We start from the raw sequence: 24,723 nt of genomic DNA on the forward strand, positions 1-24,723 counted from the left end.
GGGGATGTGTAGGTAAAATCAAAGAAAAGGGGATTTTTCAAATGTGAAGAAAGTTATGTTCTGATAGTTTGGACAGAAAAAGAAATGAAATGAATGTCCCTCATGTTTTACTGCTATTACTAAAAAAAAACTGTTAAATAGTTAAGATAATGGTGAAAAGTATACAGAGTATGTCATTTAGCAGTTCAACTCATGTAAGGATTATTTGTATTATTAATAACAGAAACCGCTTTGTCCCTTAAGTAAAAAAGAGGTATTAATACAGTGTGTGCACTATATTAACCTTTCTAAAATCTGAAGAATTCTGAAACCCCAGTATATCTGGCCTCAAGATTCTGAATAAGGCAAACAAAAAAAAATCTGAATATGGGATTGAGGACTGTACATTTTTCTAATGCTTTATTAGGAAAAAATTAATAATTTATATATATATATATATTTTTAAAGATTGCCAATTCCAGGTTCCCCACAATTGTTTTACCAGCTTCAGAGGTAGCAGGGGTTCAGTAGGCGTCTCCACCAAAGAGCTAATCACAAGAGATGATGGATACTCCTTTTCCTCTACAACCCTAATCTTGTCTAGTGAGAGATTTTTTTAATTTTTTTTAATTTTTTTTTAAAGATTTTATTTATTTGACAGAGAGAGACACAGCGAGAGAGGGAACACAAGCAGGGGGAGTGGGAGACGGAGAACCAGGCTTCCCGCTGAGCAGAGAGCCCGACGTGGGGCTCGATCCCAGGACCTCGGGATCATGACCTGAGCCAAAGGCAGACGCTTAACGACTGAGTCACCCAGGCGTCCCTAGTAAGAGATTATTAATCTCAGTTAATAATCCTACTAGTATATAGTAGGATTACTATCATCATGATAGCCTATTCCAGTTAACAATAAACTACTTAGCAATGGCATGGACTATGTATTTATTTACCACCTTAACTCTTCTACTTAATACTTGAATCCTTGTGGGCGCCTGGGTGGCTCAGTTGGTTAAGCGACTGCCTTCGGCTCAGGTCATGATCCTGGAGTCCCGGGATCGAGTCCCACGTCGGGCTCCCTGCTCATCAGGGAGTCTGCCTCTCTCTCTCTGGCCCTCCCCCCTCTCATGCTCTATCTCATTCTCTCTCTCAAATAAATAAATAAAATCTTTAAAAAAAAAAAAAAATACTTGAATCCTTGTAATCAATCAATGAATGGCCTTTTCTGCCACCTTACAAACCTGATAATGGACTGCATTATCAGAGACTTACTTGCCTAATTCACAATTCAAGTTTTATTAAGTCCCTTGAGTTATCATTATATAGTTTAGAATAAAAGATCTATCAGATAAGACGGTTTCATATACATGAAACATAAAATCCAAAGCCAACTGGACTAAACTGAATTTAATGGCTCATGTAAACTAAATAAAGTCTAGAAGTATACTATCTTCAGGGAAGACTGGATCTAGTGGTCAGGGCATGGTTTTTCTCTGTTCTACTCCTTCAGTGTTTGCTTCTTACTCAACTGGTTTCCTTCAGTGTTTGCTTCTTATTCAACTGGTTTCCTTTTATGGTCAGAAGGTAGCTTCCAGGAGTTTAATGAGTACATTTTGATTTCTGTTGAAATTCAGCCAAAAAAAAAATAAGTGCCTTTATCCCAGCATTCCTAGCAAATATCCTAAGATCATTCTGATTCATCTACCTGAGATCACATGCCTACTGTGACTGCCTTGGGTTAGGGCACATGTTCCATTCTAACAAACTCTTCGTAGTATTTATGAAATAAAGTACATTACAGTTGACCTCAGTGATTTCAACTTCTAATATTACTGAATGGTATTACTGAATTAAAATTGATAGGTTAAGCATATCATACAACTTTCACTACCTTCTTAAAAAGTTATTCCCCCAAACTTTAACGACAACCCATCAAGGAAAAAAAAATTAACTCAAAATGTCTTACAAAATTACCCACAGGCTTTACGATTTTCCTTTTTAACACAACAGAAACCAACACCATATATTTTCTCAAAGCAAAAGAGGTTTACATCCGACTTTTTCAAGATCACAACAGTAGAATTTAAATAGTGAAGAGTACATGATTAGCTTGAGTTAGGAAAAAAAGTGTTTTTGTTTCATAGAGCCTTAAAATAGAAGTGACTAAATAATCCATCCTGTAACTCAAGACTCCTCTTACAAGGTACTAGATTCACCATGAAACCTACCCCCCCACACACAAAGACACACAACTAGGTCCTAGGAGCAGATCAAAGATGTACACCTTAGGGAGACTTTTTCTGAATGTGCATTTCAAAGTCAAATACTAATTATTTCTGAATTACTATGTTTCTTACTTTTTATGTCCCTTATTCCTATAATGAGCAGAGAAAATAGAACATAAACTATCCTGTTTTTACGCCAGAGAACAGTGAAATTTATTACACTGAAAGCCAGTAATCAAATATATAGGAAAAGATCTGATATTAACAGTAAAGTCAAAGAAAAGCAAAAGACAAAATATGAGCACCATTTTTTTAGAGTAGAACTAACCACCTGAATATGTGTTATACAATAATCATCTTAAAAGCCAAACTTCACTTATAATCCTGCAGGGAAGCAGTGTGGTTAAAGAAAAGATTTGAACTAAAACAAAATCTCTGTAGGGGCACCTGGGTGGTTCAGTCAGTTGGTTTTGGCTCATTTCATGAGCGGGGAAGTCTACTTAAGATTCCCTCTCTCCCTCTCTGCCCTTCCCCCTTCTCTGAAATAAATAAAACAAGAAAGAAAGAAAAGAAAGAGAGAGAGAGAGAAAGAAAGACATACAGAAAGAAAGAAGGAAAGAGAAAGAAAAAGAAAAAGAAAAGGAAGGAAGGAAGGAGAGAGGAAGGAAGGAAGGAGAGGGAGGGACGGAAAGAAAGGAGGAGGGAGGGGGAGAGAGAGAGAAAGAAAGAAAGAAAAAGAAAAAGAAGAAAGTAAAGAAAGAAAAGAAGGAAAGAAAATCTCTAATTGTTCAATTCTGTAGATTCGTTTTTCAAATACTCAACTGTTCAAACAATTCAATTCAGTAAATATGCACTGATGGCTTTATTAAGAAGACAGTACTGGTATTAGAGGAGGGATATAAACACAGCCCTTAACTTCACAAAGTTTTGGGGCGCCTGGGTGGCTCAGTTGTTAAGCACCTGCCTTCGGCTCAGGTCATGATCTCAGGGTCCTGGGATCGAGCCCCGCATCGGGCTCCCTGCTCAGCTGGAAGCCTGCTTCTCTCTCTCCCACTCCCCCCACTTGTGTTCCCTCTCCCGCTGTCTCTCTGTCAAATAAATAAATAAAATCTAAAAAAAAAAAAAATACTTCACAAAGTTTACAATATGCCTCAAAAGCAACATATACAAAGCAGCATTACTGGACAGCACAGAACATAATCAAGGAGAAATAAATGAATGAGACACTAAAGACAATGGGTAATCAGGAAGAGGAGAAATCAAATGAGAGGATTTCTACAGCCAGTAATAGAAAACCTAAGGGCAAAACTGCTTAACATTAAGGAAATTTGTTATCTCACATCACAAGGAATCCACAGGGTGATTCTACATACATTACATGGAGCCCCAGTTCTACTTCTCTGCCGTTCTCTTGAGTCTGCCTTACTTTACATAAGGGCATCACTTTCAGGCTAGTAGCAAAATGGCTACAGCAGTTCCAGATGTCCCATCCAGATAAAACCACCTCTAGGGAGTAGAGGGATCAACTTTTTCCTTCTTTCTCAAAACCAAGAAAACCTTTCCCAGAATCCTCTTACAGACTTCCCTTCTATTACTCAGTCACCAAAACTGGATCTATTCCTAAAATGATTCCCAAGGCAAGGGCACCTACCATTAACCAAGATTAGAGTGGATGCTGTTAATTATCATGACCATCATTTTAATGTTAGGCTGAATATTTCAAGACAGGCCTTGGAAGATGGTATAATTAGGCAAAGAAATAAAAGAGAAAAATACAATGACAAAGGATGTGCCTAACTGAATAAAAAAGTCAAACTGCAACCATACACTAAATACACTGTTAGGGACAAGGAACTTTCCTAAACTGCACTGCTGTCATTCTCTGTAATACAAAAATTAATTTACTATTCAACAGAGAGTAAATGCTAAGAATGGAGGAGGAGGAGTTCTCTTTTTATGAAAAGGATTTAGTTAATTATCAGTGGGGACAGTCAGACTCACCACTCCTTGTCAATGGAGTCACCCATTTAGCTATCTCTGGGTTGAGAACATTCCATATTATGCATACAGATGACTACAGACTCACTGTCAATAGAAGTTGTTCCTTGAAGGTTTCTTCTCATTTGGGTTCCAGGTTTCAGTCAAACGTCCACAAACTCGCAACTGGCCCTATGTGCAAATGAAAGCATGCAATTAGGAAGCAAAAGGCTACAGGGAACAATTCCCTCCTCCCCCATCTATATTAACTGATCCATAAGAAAACTGAACTTAAATACCAGATTCAATAAACCCCATGTTCAAACTAAGCAACTTGCATTTCAAAGGCTAAGTGCTTATTACACGGTTACCACCCTTTCACATCATATAAATTTATTGTTGTGTCCACAGAATACCAGATACAACTCTTAGCAGAAGTTGCCCACTGGGTAGAATCCAACACACATTTATGTGTGGTGGACACAAATAAGGTTGACCTACACTCATGTTAAAGGACAGCTGCCTACATTTATAAATCAGAAGAAGACTCAACATGGAAATCAAGATTTCTGACCTCTCTTGGGGGAAAAAAAAAATTAGAAGATCTAGCGGTAATGGGCCCACATTCCCACATGGTAACAATCTGCTGGAGCTGATTAGCAGCTAATCCTTTGGGTGGGTCATAGGCTTTGCAGTTGCCTGCAGATGTCATCACTCTCTCATAACACAACTCAGTTATCTGTCTGGATCCTGCTGGCATCTGACTTTGCAAACTCTGCTATATTTTTATAATAGCTCACAGGGAACATTAATTACTATCAAAGCCAAGCATGTTTTTCTGCCTTGATAATACAATATAGTATATGGCTAATGACTACATTGATTTTGGAGTCAGCAGGCCCTAGGTTTGAGTTCTAATTCTGCGATTGCTAGCTGTGTGACCTCAGACCTATTTTTGACCTAAGAAATATTTTTTTTTCCTAAGATATATTTCTTCATTTATAAGCCTCCAAATAAACATGTAAGCACTTAACACAGTCAACAAACAGGCCTAAATCATGTCCAAGCTGAAATGAAAATCCCAAATTCATTGCTTTCTCAGTTTTCTCCATCTCCGAAAGCTGCAATGTGATTCATGTGCATAAGCCTCAAACCTCAAAGTCCTTATCATATACTTTCCTTCATTCTCCCAAAACCAAGGTAATTGATTCTCTAAAATATGTAATTTGAATGAAATCTCAGAATCCCATAAAAACAAATAACAATGCCTCCATCAGAATCAATTACTTTCCTGAAATTACCTACAAATTCAACCATTTAAGTAATAGTAGTTTGAAGTTTCAAGGTTCCATATTATGAGGAATATTAATATTTCATTAAAAAAATGAAGACGGGGGCGCCTGGGTGGCTCCGATCGTTAAGCATCTGCCTTAGGCTCAGGTCATGATCCCAGAGTCCTGGGATTGAGCCCCACATCGGGCTCCTGGCTCAGCGAGGAGCCTGCTTCTCCCTCTCCCTCTGCCTCTCTCCCTGCTCATGCTTTCTCTCTCTCTCTCTCTCTGTGTGTCTCAAATGAATAAATAAAATCTTAAAAAAAAAAAAAAAAAATGAAGACGGGGTGCCTGAATGGCTCAGTAGGTAGAACATGCAACTCTTGATCTCGGGGTTGTAGGTTTGAGCCCCACATTGGGTGTAGAGATTACTTTTAAAAAAATGGGGTGCCTGGGTGGCTCAGTTAATTAAGTGTCTGACTTGATTTTGGCTCAGGTCATGATCTCAGGGCCGTGAGATCAAGCCCCACGTGGGGCTTTGTGCTCAGCGGGGAGTCTGCTTGAGGTTCTTTCCTTCTGCCCTTCCACCAGCTCGCTCTCTCTCAAATAAATAATCTTGTTTTTTAAAAAATGAAGACAAAATACTGGGGATAATAACAATCACTCCTTGAAAGATACTGACACATTACATTTTGTAAGCTTACATGTTTCTTCCAATCTAAACTAACAATGAACTAGGATGCTATGCTTCATCTGAAAACAAAATTAAGAAAAGAGATGGCTAGGGGGCGCCTGGGTGGCTCAGTCGTTAAGCGTCTGCCTTCAGCTCAGGTCATGATCTCAGGGTCCTGGGATCGAGCCCCACATCGGGCTCCCTGCTCCGCGGGAGGCCTGCTTCTCCCTCTCCCACTCCCCCTGCTTGTGTTCCTGCTCTCGCTCTCTCTCTCTGTCAAATAAATAAATAAAATCTTAAAAAAAAAAAAAAAAGAGATGGCTAGAATTAAAAAATCAACTGTTTCTATAGAACTGTTCAAAGAACAATCAAAAAATCCACTTTTGGAAATATTACCACTGGAAAATATGAATTACAAATTATCAAATGACGTGTAACAATGACAAATACATGGAGAGATACACTATGTTCAAAATTCAATGATCTTAACATGTCAATTCTCTCCAATTTGAGCAAAAGATTCCATGCATTTCTAATCAAAATCCCAGCAGCTTTTATAGAAATTGAGAAGCTGATTCTAAAATTCACATGGAAATGCAAATGAGCTAGAATGGCCAAAACAACTTCAAAGATAATTAATATTGGAAGCCTTATACTACCTATACTATATACTATACTATTTGTTATAAAACTGCAAATATCAAGACAGTGTGGTACTGAAAAGAGACAGATCAAGAAAACAAAATTGACAGTCCAGAAATAAACCTTGCTACAAAGGCACTACTTCAGTGGGGAAAGGGAGAGCCTTTTCAACAAATGGAGCTGGAATGACTGGATGTCCACACCTTGTGCCACATATAAAAATTAACTCAAAATCGATCACAGACCTAAAGGTAAAACCTAAAACTATAAAATTCCACAAAGAAAACATAGTAGAAATTTTTTGTGGTCTTAGACAAAAATTTCTTAGATAAAACACAAAAGCATGACAGGTAAAAGACAAAAGTGACAAACAGGACTTCATCAAAATTACAAATTTCTGCTATCTGCAAGACACTTAACAAAACGAAAGACAACTCACATGCTAAAAAAAAAAATAGAGGCAAATCTCATGATCTGAAAATGGACTTATATTCAGAAAGAATACAAGAAAGGATGCTCAAAACTCATTAAGAAAGCCCCATTTTATTTTTAAAGATTTTATTTATTTATGTGAGAGACAGAGTGAGAGAGAGAGAGAGCATGAGGGGGGGGAGGGTCAGAGGGAGAAGCAGACTCCCTGCTAAGCAGGGAGCCCAATGTGGGACTCGATCCCAGGACTCCATCCCGGGACTCCAGGATCATGACACCTGAGCCGAAGGCAGTTGCCCAACCAACTGAGCCACCCAGGCGCCCAAGAAAACCCAATTTTAAAAAGGAAAAAATGGGGGCGCCTGGGTGGCTCAGTCATTAAGTGCCTGCCTTCGGCTCAGATCGTGATCCCGGGGTCCCGGGATTGAGCCCCACATCGGGCTCCCTGCTCAGCGGGAAGCCTGCTTCTCCCTCTCCCACTCCCCCGTTTGTGTTCCCTCTCTCACTGTGTCTCTCTCTGTCAGATAAATAAAATCTTTTAAAAAATAAAAAGGAACAAATGATTTTAACATACTCACCAATGATGTACACACAGCAGATAAGGACATGAAAATATACCTTAACATTATCATTCATTAGGAAAATACAAACATTGGCAAGGATATGGAGCAAGTGGAATGATCATATGCTACTGATGAGAATGTAAAATGGTAAAACCACTTTAGAATACAGTTTGGCAGTTTCTTAAAAAATTAAACACACACTTAACATACAAGCCAGCTATTCCTAGGTCTTGCCTAACAGAAATGAAAGTCTATGTTCACAAAAGACTGTTCTTAGCACCTTTATTTTTAATACCCAAAAGTGGAAACAACCCAATTATCCATCAAGAGGTGGATCGATAAACTAAGTGTGGTAAAGCCATTCAATATTTTACTACTTTTAAGAAAAATAATGAACTATTATACATTACTTAACATGGATGTATCTCAAAATAATTATGCTAAGAAGCCACACCAAGAGTATATTCTGTAGAATTCATACACGCAAAACTCTAGAATCTCTAGGGATAGAAAGCAATTCAGTTGGGGGCGCCTGGGTGGCTCAGTCGGTTGAGCGACTGCCTTCGGCTCAGGTCATAATCCCGGAGTCCTGGGATCGAGCCCCACATCGGGTTCCCGGCTCGGCGGGGAGCCTGTTTCTCCCTCTGACCTTCCCCCCTCTCATGCTGTTTCTCTCTCGCTCGCTCTCTAATAAATAAATAAATAAAATCTTTAAAAAAAAAAAAAAAGAAAGCAATTCAGTTGATTGCCTGGGAACAGAGGATGGTGGACAAAAAGACCCACAAATGGCTGAAAAAAAACCTTTTGGAGGTGCCAGATATTTTCCTTATCTTGATTGTAGAGATAATTTCACAGGTATAAAAACTCCAAAATTTATTAAACTGAACACTTAAATATGTGCAGTTAATTTTAAATCAAATTCATTGCATATTAATAACTGAAAGCAAAACTGATTAATATGAAAAGCAAGACCCTTTCAATGCAGTAACTATGAAAATCACAGCCACTATCTTTTTTTCTGAAAAATAATTCCATTGAAAAGTATATTATCTCAATGTTAAAGATCAAAACCATAATTACCGATCACAAAGAAAGCATATGCCAAAAATTGCACTCTAGCTAACCCCATATAATTCGGCATGGGCAAAAAGAAAATTTAGTGGATTTCATTATTACTCATTCAACTGCAGTCCACAACGTATCCCAGGCTTTCATTACATTTGGTAGGAATTATATAAAAAAAGTTTTTTTCACTGTCAACCAAAAACATTTTAATATAGTAATTTTATTAGCATTCATCCCAGTATCACTACTATACTGTATTTCACATTCTGCTTAGAATTAATGAAGAAATCATCAAATCAGATCCATTTTAATTGTTAACTGCTGACATGGCTTGGTGCTTTTTACATATTAAATGGCACCTCTATCCCCATCTGCCTATTATTTATACTGATAACAGAAAATTACATTATTTCTTCAGCTGAATTTAATCATTAAATTTTATTTTAGATAATATCAGAAGTGTGTAAGCCCATCTCTATCCAGAGATATGTATTCTCCAAGTTAACAGTCTCAGTTCCATCACACTGCTATGAAAAAAGGGCTTCATCTTTAGAGAAATGAGTTAGTAGTGCTACCTTAGAATACTTTTAGGGCAGTCACAGAGAAAAATCATGCTAGTTCTGCATCAGCACAAATGGCACAACTAGAATGAATGAGCAGAGGCTCTATTTTCCACATATTAGAACATCTTTCTGAGTCACTGCTGCCTCAAAGGGAACGTCCTGCCTTCGGACACCTATCATCAGCAGTCGGAGTATTACGGCAGCGATTTGAAAATACCAGATAGCTGATCTAGACCAGCTTTATGATTCCTCGCAACCCTCAGATGCTCTTATGAATTTAAAAATAAAAATCTATTTTTAAGTGCCCAAATCCACTGCAATTCAAAAGTCTTAGGTTTAAGCCGGTCAAACTACAAGAAGCTAAAGCCTTAAGTCTTACAGTAACATTTCTGTTTAGTTTCCACTTTTCCTCAATGAATAATGGCTTAAATTACCAGGCCTTGACCCTATTAAATTACTCTGATACTGAAAGAAAAATATGTACTAAGTATGTGTTCCATCTCCTTGCTCATTTAAGTCAAATGCTAATTCTTTCTTTCTTCCCAAAGAAATACAGATCTGGCAAGAACAATAAAGATCTATGAGAAATCTAGTTCAATTTCTTCATTTTACACACTGAAAAAAGTAAAGAAATTTGCCCCCAAATTCTAAACTAATCAATATACTATAAAACCTATTAGCACTGTAATAAATCACGACCATTTATTTCCTCCTTAAGTACACTGTAAAGAAAGGCATATAACCATGCAGTTACACAGTTTAAGTGAAAAGTTATCTGGGCAATAATATCCTAGCCAATGGTGATACTATCAGAGATTCAAGCCATTTTGCCTCTAGCTACTGTTCACTGGTGCTGTTAACGTTCCTGGACCCAAAAGCGTAGGATGTGGTAGAGTTACAGAAATGGATAGAAATGACAGTATATACATGAGTAGCTGTGAATGAGGCAAAACTTTTAAACAGGGAGAATGAATGTATTTCTAACTACCAGAGTTTCAAAACTGGTGGAAAAGGCTGGGACGTGGTAATAAAGATGCACTACCAGTGGGAATGCAAAGTTGTACAACCACTGTGGAAACACTGTGGAAACGTTCTTATATACACTTACCAGGCACCAAAACAAACCCACTCCCAAGAGAAATGAAAACAGGTCCACATAAAGAACATGGACCAGAGGAGGCAGTAGAGGAGAGCAATTAAGAAAACAGGCTCTGGAGTCTGTCAGAGTATGAATTCTGGCTCTGCCACTTACTAAATATGTTGAGTTTAGACATGTTACTCACCATGCCTCAACTTCCTAAACTATAAAAAGGAAATAATTCATAAGGCTATCATGAGTTTAAATTATGTTAATACACATAAAATGCCTAGATAACGTAGTCTGGCACAAAGTAAGCCTTCAGATAAATGACTATCAGAAGGGGAATGGGATTTAATACATGATGTAATATGACGAGAGTAATTTTCTGAGCAAGTCAAAGGGCATTTTTAAATACAGATGCACACCCACAGCCACTGCAGTACAATGTAGTGTTTAAGAGTTTACTTGGATTTTGCTTGTATCACTTCATTGTGTCCAAGTCTGACTGCCACGGAGAACTGTAGGCCAACTTCCCTGAGATTTGGTTTCATCAACTATAGATAAAAACAACAGCCAATTACCTCAGAGGATTATTTTAAGAATGTAATTAAGATGTATCAAGTGCATAGTTAGTACAATGCTTGGCACATGGTAGCTAAAAACTGATACTATTTTATTACACTATATTAAAATAAGCACATTGTAACTACAGTGACCATTTGTTCTTACTTGCTAATGATAGCCCCAGTTTATGCAAGTTTTCACAATGTAATTACTCAGAAGTCAGTCCCCTTTCTATCTCAATATGTCCCAGTTTAGATAATAAATTTTCTCAATATGTCCTAGTTTAGATGATAAATTATATGGCTGCCCTAATTTATAACTGAAATACTTTCAGGATTTTCCATCTATTTAGTTCTTTATCTTTTCAAATGTTCTCTTATGTCTTTTTAATGACATTACCTCTTTGCTCTCCAACTCACCATCCCCATTTTACACACACACACACACACACACACAGTCTCTGGCTCTCACTCTCCTTATCTCTTTATCCAGGTGCTTGGTAAACTCAATGCACAAATCCAGGTCTGTTGCCCCATACTCCTAACAATGTCATGTTTCCCAAGCCTAATCTTTCTCAAATTCCTATCTGTCCCTTCAGTGTGAATTCCAGAAAAAAACCTACTGACCTAAAAATATCACCACCACCAATTAGTATTTTAGCTGTCTTTAGGGACATCTACATTTTAACAGGTAACTCCTTTAGAAACAATGCCTTACCCCAAAGTAGAGAACCTCTAATAACATGAATTTCAGACACTGAGAGCTGACTAAGGGAGATATTTTAAGAACCATTTTCACTCCTCCAATCAAACAATTTTGGTGGGTTTCTACTAAATAAATTAAAGCAGCCCTGATTTCTTTCTTTTTGCTGGTTCCCAAATAATCCCATCAAAAACACCAAAGGTGTTTAGCTAAAATATAATAAGGTCACAGTTCTTTAAGAGTTTTGGCCTGTGCCCTCCTCTTGCACTGTACCAATGCTCTAAATTATTTCAGATCACTCTCCTAAGTTCAGCTACCATATGTATACTGATGACAGCCAAACCTACTTTCCCAGTCAAGCTCTATCTAAAGTCCAAAGTTCTCCAGCCTAGATGTCTTTCAGTTCAGCCTCACATAACCAAATGCATATAGTACACCCCACCTGCATGTGCTATCTCTGTCTCAGGCTTAACTGAACCTCACTTCTTCCCCAGCACTCCTCTATTCCAATCCCATGCAAATGATTTTTTTCTTTTATTTTTTTAAAGATTTTATTTATTTGACAGAGAAAGACACAGCGAGAGAGGGAACACAAGCAGGGGGAGTGGGAGAGGGAGATGCAGGCTCCCCGCAGAGCAGGGAGAACGATGCGGGGCTCGATCCCAGGACCCTGGGATCATGACCTGAGCCGAAGGCAGACGCTTAACAACTGAGCCACCCAGGCGCCCCTGATTTTTTTTTTTTTTATGTTCTATTTATTTATTTGACAGAGCGAGAGAGAGAGAGAGAGCATGAGCGTGCACAAGTGGGGGGGGGGGGAGCGGCAGGCAAAGGGAGAAGCAGGCTCACTGCTGAGCAGGAAGCCGGATATGGGGCTTGATCCCAGGACCCTGGGATCATGGCCTGAGGCCAAGGCAGTCGTCTAACCAAATGAGCCACTCAGGCGCCCCCTCCCCATTCAAATGCTTTTCATTAAATTCTCTCATCTACCCAGTTTCTCAAAGCAAATCCTTGACTCCTACCTTTCCATCCCTCCCCACTACAGCCAAACAACAATAGAATTCTCTAAACTATTCCAGTCTGTTTCTTTCCAACCCAAAAGCCACTGGTCAAGGCCTGGGCACCACCATTATATCTAAAAATTACCATTATAGCTGTTAAGTGATCTCCTGGCACATCTCAACCCCTCCAATTCGTTGGCATTTGGGACAGAATGATCCTTCTAAAATGAATGGTTGGTGGTGTTTGTTTTTTTTTTTACTTAAAACTGCCACTAATGATTCACTATTATCCTCAGGAACAGTTCAGTTAATACAATTCCTAAGGGCCTTTATGACGTGCTCCCCAGTTTTCCCTTGAACATCATTTACTGCCTCTTCCACTCAATGCCCCATAACTGTGCCATCATCCAGCCATTTTCAATTTCATTCTGTTTCATGAAACACCAGGTTCTCCCTCTCGTGACTACAGGGCATCACACTTGTCCACCTCTGCCTGGCGTACTCTTCAGAACTTGATATGGCCATCACTTCCTTCAGGAAGCTTTCCCCAACCCGCAAATCTATATTAGGTGCTCTTCCAGTGTATCAGGTACCTTCCCTTCAGGGCACTTATATTACAGAAGTTACCAATCCTGCTTGCACCTCCACATCATGAAAAGTAACTTAGGCCTATAATTTCAGATTCACATGTTGAGGAATATGGCATCTGTTTTGGGTACCAGATCCTAAGAGACATTTTTATAAACCAGAACACAACCAGGAAAAGAAAAACAAAGCTGAGGTATCACAATCCCAGATTTTAAGATACACCACCATGTTGTAGTAATCAAAACAGTATGGTACTGACACCGACACTGACACATAGATCAACGGAAGAGAATACAGAGCCAGAAATAAACCCACACCTATATGGTCAAGTAATCTATGACAAAGGAAGCAAGAATGTACAATGGGGGAAAGATGGCCTCTTCAACAAACAGTGCTGGGAATATGACAGCTATGTGTTAAAGAAGGAACCTGGACCACCTTCTTACACCATACCCAAAGTAAACTCAAAATGGATTCAAGATCTAAATGTGAGACAGGAATCCATAAAAATCCTAGAAGAGAACACAACCAGTAGTTTCTCTGACACTGGCCCTAACAACATTTTTTAGACATGTCTCCTCAGGCAATGGAAACAAAAGCAAAAATAAACTACTGGGAATTCATCAAAATAAAAAGCTGTTGCAAAGTAAAGGAAACCGTCAACAAAACAAAAAGGCAAACTACTGAATGGGAGAAGGTATTTACACACCCTTAAAAAAAGAATGAGATTGTGCTATTTGCAACAACATGGATGGACCCAGAGGGTATTATGCTAAGTAAAATAAGTCAGACTGAGAAAGACAAATATCATATGATTTCACTCATGTGGAATATAAAAAAAACAAATGAATAAGCAAACAAAAAGCAGAATTAGACCTATAAATACAGAGAACAAACTGATGGTTTTTGTCAGAGGGGAGGCAAGGTAATGGGGGGGGACAGGCAAAGTGGGTGAAGGGAGTGGGTGATACAGGGACACAGTCATGGGATGAGTAAGTCACAGAAATAAAAGCATAGCCATTTGAATACAGCCAACGATATTGTAATAGTATCATATGTCGACAGTAGCTAGACTTGTGGGAAGTACACAATAACATAGAGGGGAATCACTTTGCTGTACACATCAAACTAATGTTAATGTTGTATGTCAACTATACTCAAATTTTAAAAAAATAAAAAATTAGAAAAAGAATATATCCAAAGAAGAGCTGAATGGTGAGCAGTCTGAAAAAGATGTCATGTAAGAGTTAAGGGAACTAGAGATTTAGCCCAGCAAAAAACAGAGGAGACAGGACAGCCTTCAAATCTGTGTAGGCCATAGCATACAGTTTGAGAAAGAGGAAGCATCATTGTGGGTTATCAAAGAGGATGGAACCAAAGCCATTACATAGAAGTTTCAGAAAGGCAATTTTTGTTTTAAACAAAGGAAGAACCATATAAAGTATAACTGCCCTCCAAAAGATACTGGGTTGGCTAAAGAAGTGGTGAGTTCACACTCCCTTAAGGTTTTAAAAATAAGGAACGCTAAAAAGATGCCTACATTTGGGGCGCCTGGGTGGCTCAGTCGTTAAGTGTCTGCCTTCAGCTCAGCGTCCTGGGATCGAGCCCCGCAGAGCCCCGCATCGGGCTCCCTGCTCAGCGGGCGGCCTGCTTCTCCCTCTCCCACTCCCTCTGCTTGTGCTCTCTCTCTCTCGCCTGTGTCTCTGTCAAATAAATAAAAATCTTTAAAAAAAAAAAAAAAGATCCCTACATTTGATGGGTGATGGGTAATCAAGGAGGGCACCTGTGGGGATGTGATATGTAAAGTGATGAAACCAGTATTACACCGTATGTTAACTAACTAGAATTTTAATGAAAACTTGAAACAAAAAAAATTAAAGATTCCTGCGTTTGAGATAACGCCAGACTAAGCAATTACTGACCAAATCAATTCTAACAGTCTATGATACCTGAATTTATAAAATATTTTAAATATGACTAGGTGGCAGCTGAATTAAAGCACATTACCCTAGCCTACCCTATTAAGAACATAATATAATGTCTTAAGATCTAAGATTTAACTGCCTGTTTCACAAAGAAGTCAGAGGAATTACTCATAAAAAAGCTGAATACATGTTTTTCCTCTATTAATGAACATTTCAGAGGGGAAAAAAGCACTTTAAGACTGCAAAGAGTTTCTTTTTTTTTTATTTGACCCTGAGTGGGGGCGGGGGGGACACAGAAGGAAATCTAAATGACAACTGGTAGGTTCATTCAGATAGAATGCTCATTTCACAAAGGATAAAAAGGTATCAAAAAGGCGTATTTAAGGAATAACTTTTAAAAAGACTTTGTAGGGGCGCCTGGGTGGCTCAGTCGTTAAGCGTCTGCCTTTGGCTCAGGTCACGATCCCAGGGTCCTGGGATCGAGCCCCGCATCAGGCTCCCCGCTCAGCGGGAAGCCTGCTTCTCCCTCTCCCACTCCCCCTGCATGTGTTCCCTCTCGCTGTGTCTCTGTCAAATAAATAAATAAAATCTTTAAAAAAATAAAAAATAAAAAAAAAATAAAAAGACTTTGTAGGCTAACAAATACTTGGCTTCTGATTTATACATGAGGAAGAGAGAAAGGGGAGAAAGAATTTTTAAAGTTTTCCTAATGTTTTATAGAATTATAATGGTCATGGTACAAAAGAAAAACTAAGAAGGGAGCTAAATACTCTGTCCTCTCTGCTGCCATATTTAATTTTATCTTTAGGTCAAACTGATCTGGAAAAAGCCATTTTTACATGAGCACAAAAGCGCAAGAAAATAGGCGGTATTTATCTTCATGGTATGACTTTATTAACAAGTACAAAATATGAATTAGTCATTCAGTGTCATCTCTAACTCACTACTATTTACAATCCTCATACTTTTACAACACTAAGAGAAAAAAATACTGTATTTTCATTAAAACATAACGTTTAGTAGACTTCACGCTTTTTTTTTTTTTTAAGATTTTATTTTATTTATTTGACAGAGAGAGAGAGAGACAGCTAGAGAGGGAACACAAGCAGGGGGAGTGGGAGAGGGAGAAGCAGGCTCCTGGCCGAGCAGAGAGCCCGATGCGGGGCTCGATCCCAGGACCCTGGGATCATGATCCAAGCCGAAGGCAAACGCTTAACGACTGAGCCACCCAGACGCCCCTAGTAGACTTCACTCTTAAGTTTGATTTGATTCAGAGATGGGATCTTTTCTCCTTATAGAAAAAACTTTTCTATTAAGAGTCTTTAAAAATAAATTGTGAAACATTACTTATCTTTTCATACAACTTCACAAAACAGTTTTGTATATATGGAAGGCTGTAACAGGAAAGAAACAAGCCTCTATTTGGGGCTGAATTGTGTCCATTTCCCTCTACTGGCCCCCAGAAAAGACATGTTGAAGACGTACCCCCCATTATCTCTGAATATGACCTTACATGGAAATAGGACTGTTGCAGATGTAATTAGTTAAAATGAAGTCATACTGTAGTAGGGTGGGCCCCTAATCCACTATAATTGGTGTCTTTATAAGAAGGCAGCCATGGGAAGACACAAACAGGGAGAATGCTATATGAGGAGGAAGGCAGAGATTGTAAATATGCAGCTGCAAGGTAGTAATGCCAGAGACTGCCTGTAAATCATCAGAAACTAGGAAAAGGCAAGGAAGGATTCCTACAGGTTTCTGAGGGAGCATGGCCTTGATGACACCTTGGATTTCTGGATTTCTAGAGTCCAGAAAGGTGAGACAGCAAATTTCAGGTGATGGTACCTCATTGTGGCAGCCCTAGGAAATGAACACCTTCCATTTGATTAGAAGAGTGAAAAAACAGCACATGAATCTAAATGTTACCATCATGATCCCTACAATCCATCATCCAAGATGTCAACAACAAGGTCTCCAGCTCAATAGAATTGAGTCCATGTTTCTATTAACTATCAATTTCATTCACTATCTAGGCCACTGGGTATAATAAATACATGCGTTTTCCATCACTTTTTTTTTTTTTTTTTAAGATTTTATTTATTTGACAGAGAGAGACACAGCAAGAGAGGGAACACAAGCAGGGGGAGAGGGAGAAGCAGGCTCCCTGCAGAGCAGGGAGCCCGATGGGGGGCTCGATCCCAGGACTCTGGGATCATGACCGAAGGCAGACGCTTAACGACTGAGCCACCCAGGCACCCCTCCATCACTTTCTAATTGGGCAAACAGTCCTTACATTCTTACTTTACACCGTATTTGCTCACTTTGACTAAGTAGTATAAATACAAAATAAATGGGATGTGAATTTTTTTCAATGAACTCAAAGTTTTTTGGTTTGGGTTTTTTTTTTTTTTCAATATTTTTTTATTTTAAATTTGGTACAGTTAACATACAGTGCTTTATTAGTTTTATGTGTACAGTATAGTGATTCAACAATTCTATACTTAACTGACTGCTCACCCCTTTAAGTCCCCTGTACCTATTTAACCCATCCCCCCACCCACCTCCCCTCTGGTAACCATCAGTTTGTTCTCTTGAGTTAAGAGTTTTTTGGTTTGTCTCTTTTCTTTGTTTGTTTTTCTTAAATTCCACATGAGTGAAATCATATGGTATTTGTCTTTCTCTGGCTGACTTATTTCGCTTACTATAATATTCTAGCTCCATCCACATCGTTGCAAATGGCAAGACTTCATTCTTTTTTATGGCTAAGTAATATTCTATTGGGTATATATACCACATCTTCTTTCTCCATTCATCTATCAATGGACACTTGGGCGGAATTTGAACTACTACACCTCACTCTGTCTACCAATCATCCTGTTCTCCACATCAAAGATAAGCACTATTAACATTTTCTTATGTATCTTTCCAATGATAATCCATGCATTTATAAAATTACATATATAAAATATACAAATTTTTGTAGTAGGCATAATGGTAGCATACTCCTTTTATCATTCCATACCTAATTTTTATTATTTCCTATATCTGAGATGATTCTTATAGGTATGACTTATATTTTTATTTTTTTTTAAGATTTTTTATTTATTTGAGAAAGAGAGCACATGTGCATGAGCGGGGAGGAGGTGTGGGGAGGGGCAGAGGGAGAAGGCGAAGCAGGCTCCCCGCTGAGCAGGGAGCCAGATGTGGGGCTCGATCCCAGGACCCTGGGATCATGACCTGAGCCAAAGGCAAAAGCTTAACCAACTGAGTCACCAAGGTGCCCTGACTTATATTTATTTGCTATACAGTATTCCACTATATAGGTGTATCATAATATATTTAACTAATCCTCTGTAGATGGATATTTAGGTTGCTGCCAATATTTATCATAAATGATGCTCTAACAGTTGTCTTTTTATTGTCTTGCCACTGAGCCCTTCCTTTGCCATCCTATTTATAACTGCAATCTCCTGTTCCCTACCTTGACAGTCCCCACCTTGCTCCCATGTTTTATTTTTCCTCGTAGCACCTGAAGTTATCTGGCTATATATTTCACTCATTCACTGCTTGTCTTCACCAACTAGAAAGTAAGCTCTATTAAGACAATGTTAGTTTCCAATGAACTCCTACTACCTAAGTCCCTGGCACACAGCTGGTGCTAAGTATTTATTGAATAACTCAATGTTCTTATTTAATCCCACAAAAGAAAAACATATTTGATAATAAAAAGGGACAATTTATCTTCCCTTTAAGGCAAAATAGGTAATAGTTCCCAAACTGATCAATAATTTGTCCTCTTCATCCTGTATTAATTAGCTATATTATGTCAAATGAGATTGCTACATTTTAATTTGATCCAGATTTGATATACTCATCTGTGAACCCAGGAATGTCTCCATTTATTTCAGCCTATCTGCCAAAGGATAACGCTTCCTGATGTTTCTGAATATTAAAGGATGAGTCTCTGCATCTTTTACGTAGTGGCCCTCCCGCAGTAACAGTATCATTAACATGAGATTTCTTCTACCAGCTGTTCATTTTCAATCACCAGAAGAGTGACTCAGTGTGGTATTTTTCTGGTAAATGCATAGGGTGCTGAAATTTCAACTTATTTTGAGAAAGTCAATACATATTTAATTTGTCCCAACTGCCTTCCTAAGGACTTAAGATGTGGTAAACTGTGTCATTCTCTTGCAGAGCACTCAGTACGCATTTCAATCAGGCCCTGGCACACTAGGGCCTCAAAGTAGCCACTGACAAATTGCTCGGGGGAGGGGGGATATAATTTACAGGAAAAAAAAAAAAGAACAGGAATGCCTGGATGGCTCAGTCGGTTAAGCATCTGCCTTCGGTTCAGGTCATAATCCCGGGGTTCTGGGTTCAAGTCCCACATTAGGCTCCCTGCTCAGTGGGAAGCCTGCTTCTCCCTCTCGCTCTCCTGCTTCTCCCTCTCGCTCTCCTGCTTCTCCCTCTCCCTCTGCCCCTACCCCTGCTTGTGCTCTGTCAAGTAAATAAAATCTTAAAAAAAAAAAGTTCTCATTTTTATATTAAAATTTATCTATATACTATAAAAATAACTATGTTCAGGGGCTCCTGGGTGGCTCAGTTGGTTAAGCGGCTGCCTTCAGCTCAGGTCATGATCCCAGGGTCCTGGGATCGAGCCCCGCATCGGGCTCCCTGCTCAGCGGAGAGCCTGCTTCTCCCTCTCTCTCTGCCTACCACTCTGCCTATTTGTACTCTCTCTGTCAAATAAATAAATAAAATATTAAAAAAAAAAAATAACTATGTTCAACCATTCAAATATCCAATTAAGTATATATACTATTACTCAGTATGAAGATCCTCATCTTAAAACAGCTTAGTAATCAATACAGACAGTCCCTGATTTAAGGATTTTTTGACTTTACCATGGTGAGAAAACTATAGACATTCAGTAAAAACTGTACTTCATAAATTCTGACTTGTGATATTTTCTTGGGCTAGTGACATGGGGTACAATACTTTCTTGGGATGTTGGGCCGCAGGGGTGAGCCACAGCTTCCAGTCAGCCATGCTATCTTGAAGGTAAATGACAGATACACTTACAACCATTCTGGTTTTCATTTTCGGCATTAAATAAATTGCATGAGATATTCAACACTTTATTATAAAGTAGGCTTTTCATTAGTGCTTTTTGCCCAACAGTAGGCTAATGCAAGTGTTTGGAGAATAAGGTAAGGCAGGCTAAGTGATGATGTTTAAATGCCTTTTAGATTCTGGATATTCTCAACTTATGATATAACCCCATTTAAGTTGAGGAAGATCTGTACTTTATTCCAAGAGAACACAAGAGCCAGCTTCCCTAACAATTTCAATTCCACCCACTCCTGTGTATGTACAACCTGTCTGTTCCCAAGAACCAAATAACCCCTGAATTTAGCAAAGGAATCACCAGGAAGGTTATGGGTACTGGGTCATGTTTATTACAACACCTCTTTGAAAGGTTTCTCCAAGCTTAAAAGCAAAAGGGAAAATATATGAAATTTGCAAGATAACTTAGATATAAATGAGGATATTGACCTTTTACTTGTATTTTTAAAATTGTATTTCTGAAACAGGTAAGATTCTGTATTTTAAAAAAAATTATGGCCATGAAACAGTAATTATGAGTTTTTTGTTGTTGTTGTTGTTTTTAAAGCGGGGCAATGGCAGAGGGAGGGAAAGAATCTTAAGCAGGCTCTACGAACAGCATGGAGCCCAATGCGGGGTTTAAGCTCACAACCCTCAGATCATGACTTGAGCCAAATACAAGAGCAGGACGCTCAACCAACAGAGCCACCCAGACTCCCCAGAGATTTACTTTTTTAATGAGAAAAAGTACAGTAGTCTCCCCCTTATCCCTGGTTTCAGTTACCCGCCGTCAACCACAGTCACAAGCACATGAGCCTATTGAATTATGATCAGGTCAAGAGTAGCCTAACATTACTTTACAGTGCCTACGTAGGTCACCTCACTTCAACTCATCACAGAGGCCTTTTTTCATCTCCCATCATCACAAGAAGGATGAGTATAGCACAATAAGATATATCAAGATGGGGTGATTGGCTGGCTCACTCGGAAAAGCATGTGACTCTTGATCTTGAGGTGGTGAGTTCAAGCCCCACACTGGGTATAGAGATTATTTTAAAAAATAAATAAAAGGAGGCACCTGGGTGGTTCAGTTGGTTAAAGCATCTGACTCTTGGTTTCGGCTCAGGTCATGATCTCAGCGTCATAGGATCTAGCCCAGGCTCGGGTTGCATGCTCAGTATGGAGTCTGCTTGTCCCTCTCCCTCTGCTCCTCCCCCTGCTCTACTTATTTCAATAAATAAAATCTTTAAAATAAATAAATGAACTTTAAAAAAAACTCTTTTGAGACATAGCCCACATTCACATAACTTTTATTACAGTAACTGTTACAATTTTTCTATCATTAGATACTGTTATCAATCTCTTACTGTGCCTAACTAGATACATCAAACTCTATCATAGGTATTTATGTATAAAAAAATATAGTAACAGATGGCTCACTACTATCCATGATTTCAGACATCCACTTGGGCCTTGGAAATGCATACCCCATGGATAAGGGGGATTACTATATGCTGGATGGCTTGTGAAGGTTTCCCCACACCCAAGAGTTTTTATACTGATTCATGTTTTCTTCCAGTATTTCTAAGGTTTTCTCTTGTATACTCAACTCTGGAAAATCAAGATCTTATCGTGGCCTAAATTATAAGGTAGATAATCAGTTTTCTTTTTTTCTAATTTCTGTACTGGCAATCACATCCATGAGGTCCTGATGACTATGTTCAATGGTCTGTAGAGTACTATGAAAACCACAATGGTTTCATCACAAAGGTCAGTTTTGCTGTCTGTCAAAACAAAGATTTCAAGACAAAATTAAAAAGGAGGTAATTTAGTTAAAAGGATAAATACACAATGCCAACTAAAGCAGAAGATAAGCTATTCCCTTAACTCAAGGGTCCTCAACCCAGTGTAAGGTTTGGTACTTTCCAGGTACTACAGAGGATAGGTCTGGACAGTTGTAAGGAAATTTCATTTCCAGATCTCCAACTTCCTTCTACGCTCTTGTCTAAAACTGATGTGCCTTGGAGCGCCTGGCTGGCTCAGTCGGTTGAGCGGCAACTCTTGGTCTAGGGGTCATGGGTGCAAGCCCCATGTTGGGCATAGAAATTATCTAAAAAATAATTTTAAAATGTTTTTTAAATAAATAAAATTGATGTGTCTAGGCATCATTCATTCTTTCTCCACCTTCCCTTTCACAGTAACTCTTCCACGTTGTAGAAGAAAGCCATACTTAACTCATCTCAAACCTTAACATGGTACTGATTTTCAGTAAGTCTCCAGTGCACCGAAGGCGTAACTGGCAGACACAAAGTCTCATTTAAGCAACGCAAGAAATACTCAAAGAAATTCATGGCAAGACTCCTTGCCTAATCAATCAATGTTAGAATTTGGTAGTGAAAACAGTTGTCCAGTGGTTGTTCAGTGCAGGTGCTGCTCTTTCTATTAGCATTGCAAACGTCAGGCCACTTATAAGAAAACATACACGATCTGGCTTGTTTGACAGTGAGGACTAACAAATTTTACAGCAGTTCTTTGCAATAAAGTGAATAAGCAGAACAAACAGGGTCAAGGTGTTTGGCAACATATTCTTTAAAAACATAGACAACATACAGTATTCCAGAAATTACATCTTTGGTAATTTCATAAACTTAAGATTTTAATGTCAGTTTTAAAATTTATGAAGAAAGGGGCGCCTGGGTGGCTCAGTCGGTTAAGCGTCTGCCTTCGGCTCAGGTCATGATCCCAGCGTCCTGGGATCGAGCCCCGCATGGGGCTCCCTGCTCTGCGGGAGGCCTGCTTCTCCCTCTCCCACTCCCCCTGCTTGTGTTCCCTCTCTCGCTGTGTCTCTCTCTGTCAAATAAATAAATAAAATCTTTAAAAAAATAAAAAATAAAAAAAAATAAAATTTATGAAGAAGTACAAAGTTTCTCAAAAAAGTTTTCAAGGGTACATATACAAGAAAGTTCAAAGACAACATTAACTTGCAGATATAGAATAACAGTGCTCTAGACCTAATGAGAACAGCAACAGAATAGTATCAACTCTTTAAAAATCATCAAATTAGAAAATAGCTGGGAGGAAAAAATGGGGACCAACCCTTCAATTTCACCCAAAAATGCTTATACCAAAACCTAATTCCATGCTCCTTGCAAGCAGTCAACAGGCATCGCTAAAGCAGACTTAGGGGGCACTTGGGTGACTGTCACTTGAGTGCCCAACTCTTGTTTTCAGCTCAGGTCATGATCTAAGGGTCGTGAGATCCAGCCCTGTGTCAGGCGCCATGCTCAGCACCAAGTCTGCTTGAGATTCTCCCTCTGACCCCACTCCCCACCCCCCTGCTCACCAACGCAAGCTCTCTAATTGAGTAAATAAAATCTTTAAAAAATAAATAAAGCAGAGTCAGGTTTCCAGGTCAACTTAATACTTTTTCTTGCAAACAACAGATGCCAACTGAAGCTACATAGATAGCAACATATTCTCAACTACTTAATATTAAAGAACCTAAGACATAGCATCTGAAAGTTATTTAGCAAAAGGCTATTTAATGATATGCTCACCATACTCAGACTACGGAACACAAAATATGGGAGGTATAAATACTTTCTGATAGAAAAGCATACTGACTTGTAATACTCTCAAAATTTTCTGACGAAATAAAAATTTCTTTAAAAAACTATCATAGCGCTTGGGTGACTCATTTGTTAAGCGTCCGGCTCTTAATTTCGGCTCCAGTCAACTATTTTTTTTTTATATTTTATTTATTAGAGAGAGAAAGAGAGCACATGCATGTGCACACAAGCTGGGGGATGGGAAGAGGGAGAGGGAGAAGCAGACTCCCCACTGAGCGAGGAGTCCTATGCAGGGCTCGATCCCAGGACCCTGAGATAATGACCTAAACCGAAGTCAGACTCTTAACTGAGCCACTCAGGCAACCCAATAAATAAATCCAAAAAAAAAAAAAAAAAGGGCCCAGTATCAAAAAATCATACATGTTTTCATTCTAAATTTTATAAGGGGAAAAGCTACTTTTACTAGCTCGCATATTCTTTTTAAAGATTACCATAGCTTTTCCTATGTTGACAAAATAATGAACTGAGGTAGCATAAACGATTTTAAAAAAGACATTTAAATTACATACTAGGGGACACCTGGGTGGCTCAGTGAGTTTAAGCGTCAGCCTTCGGCTCAGGTTATGATCCCAGAGTCCTGGGATTGAGTCCTGCATCGGGCTCCCTGCTCACCGGAAGCCTGCTTCTCCCTCTGCCTGCCCCTCCCCCTGCTTCTGCACGCATACACTGTCTCTCTCAGGTGTACTCTCTCTCAAATAAAATCCTTAAAAAAAAAAATTACATATTAATTCAATCCTGTG

At 38.9% G+C, this 24,723-nt stretch overlaps 1 protein-coding gene across 9 annotated transcripts in view; it reads right to left on the minus strand.

Annotated features, from left to right (window-relative positions):
- Positions 1-24,723, minus strand: part of CDC42SE2 (CDC42 small effector 2) — a 163,300-nt gene that overhangs the window by 70,113 nt on the left and 68,464 nt on the right. For 6 of the 9 annotated variants that reach the window (XM_081827120.1, XM_081827125.1, XM_081827126.1 and 3 more), the window contains exon 2: positions 4,288-4,370. The exons of 1 other annotated variant lie outside the window; for it this stretch is intronic. The gene's annotated coding sequence lies outside the window, so the exon portion shown is untranslated. Of the gene's footprint in view, positions 1-4,202; positions 4,371-10,930; positions 10,954-24,723 lie in introns of those variants that run through there. 2 more of the 9 variants (XM_081827122.1, XM_081827123.1) reach the window with 2 other exon arrangements.

Source organism: Leptonychotes weddellii, chromosome 7 (genome assembly GCF_054177405.1).
Source record: "Leptonychotes weddellii isolate Sample4059 chromosome 7, ASM5417740v2, whole genome shotgun sequence".
Lineage (NCBI taxonomy): Eukaryota > Metazoa > Chordata > Mammalia > Carnivora > Phocidae > Leptonychotes > Leptonychotes weddellii.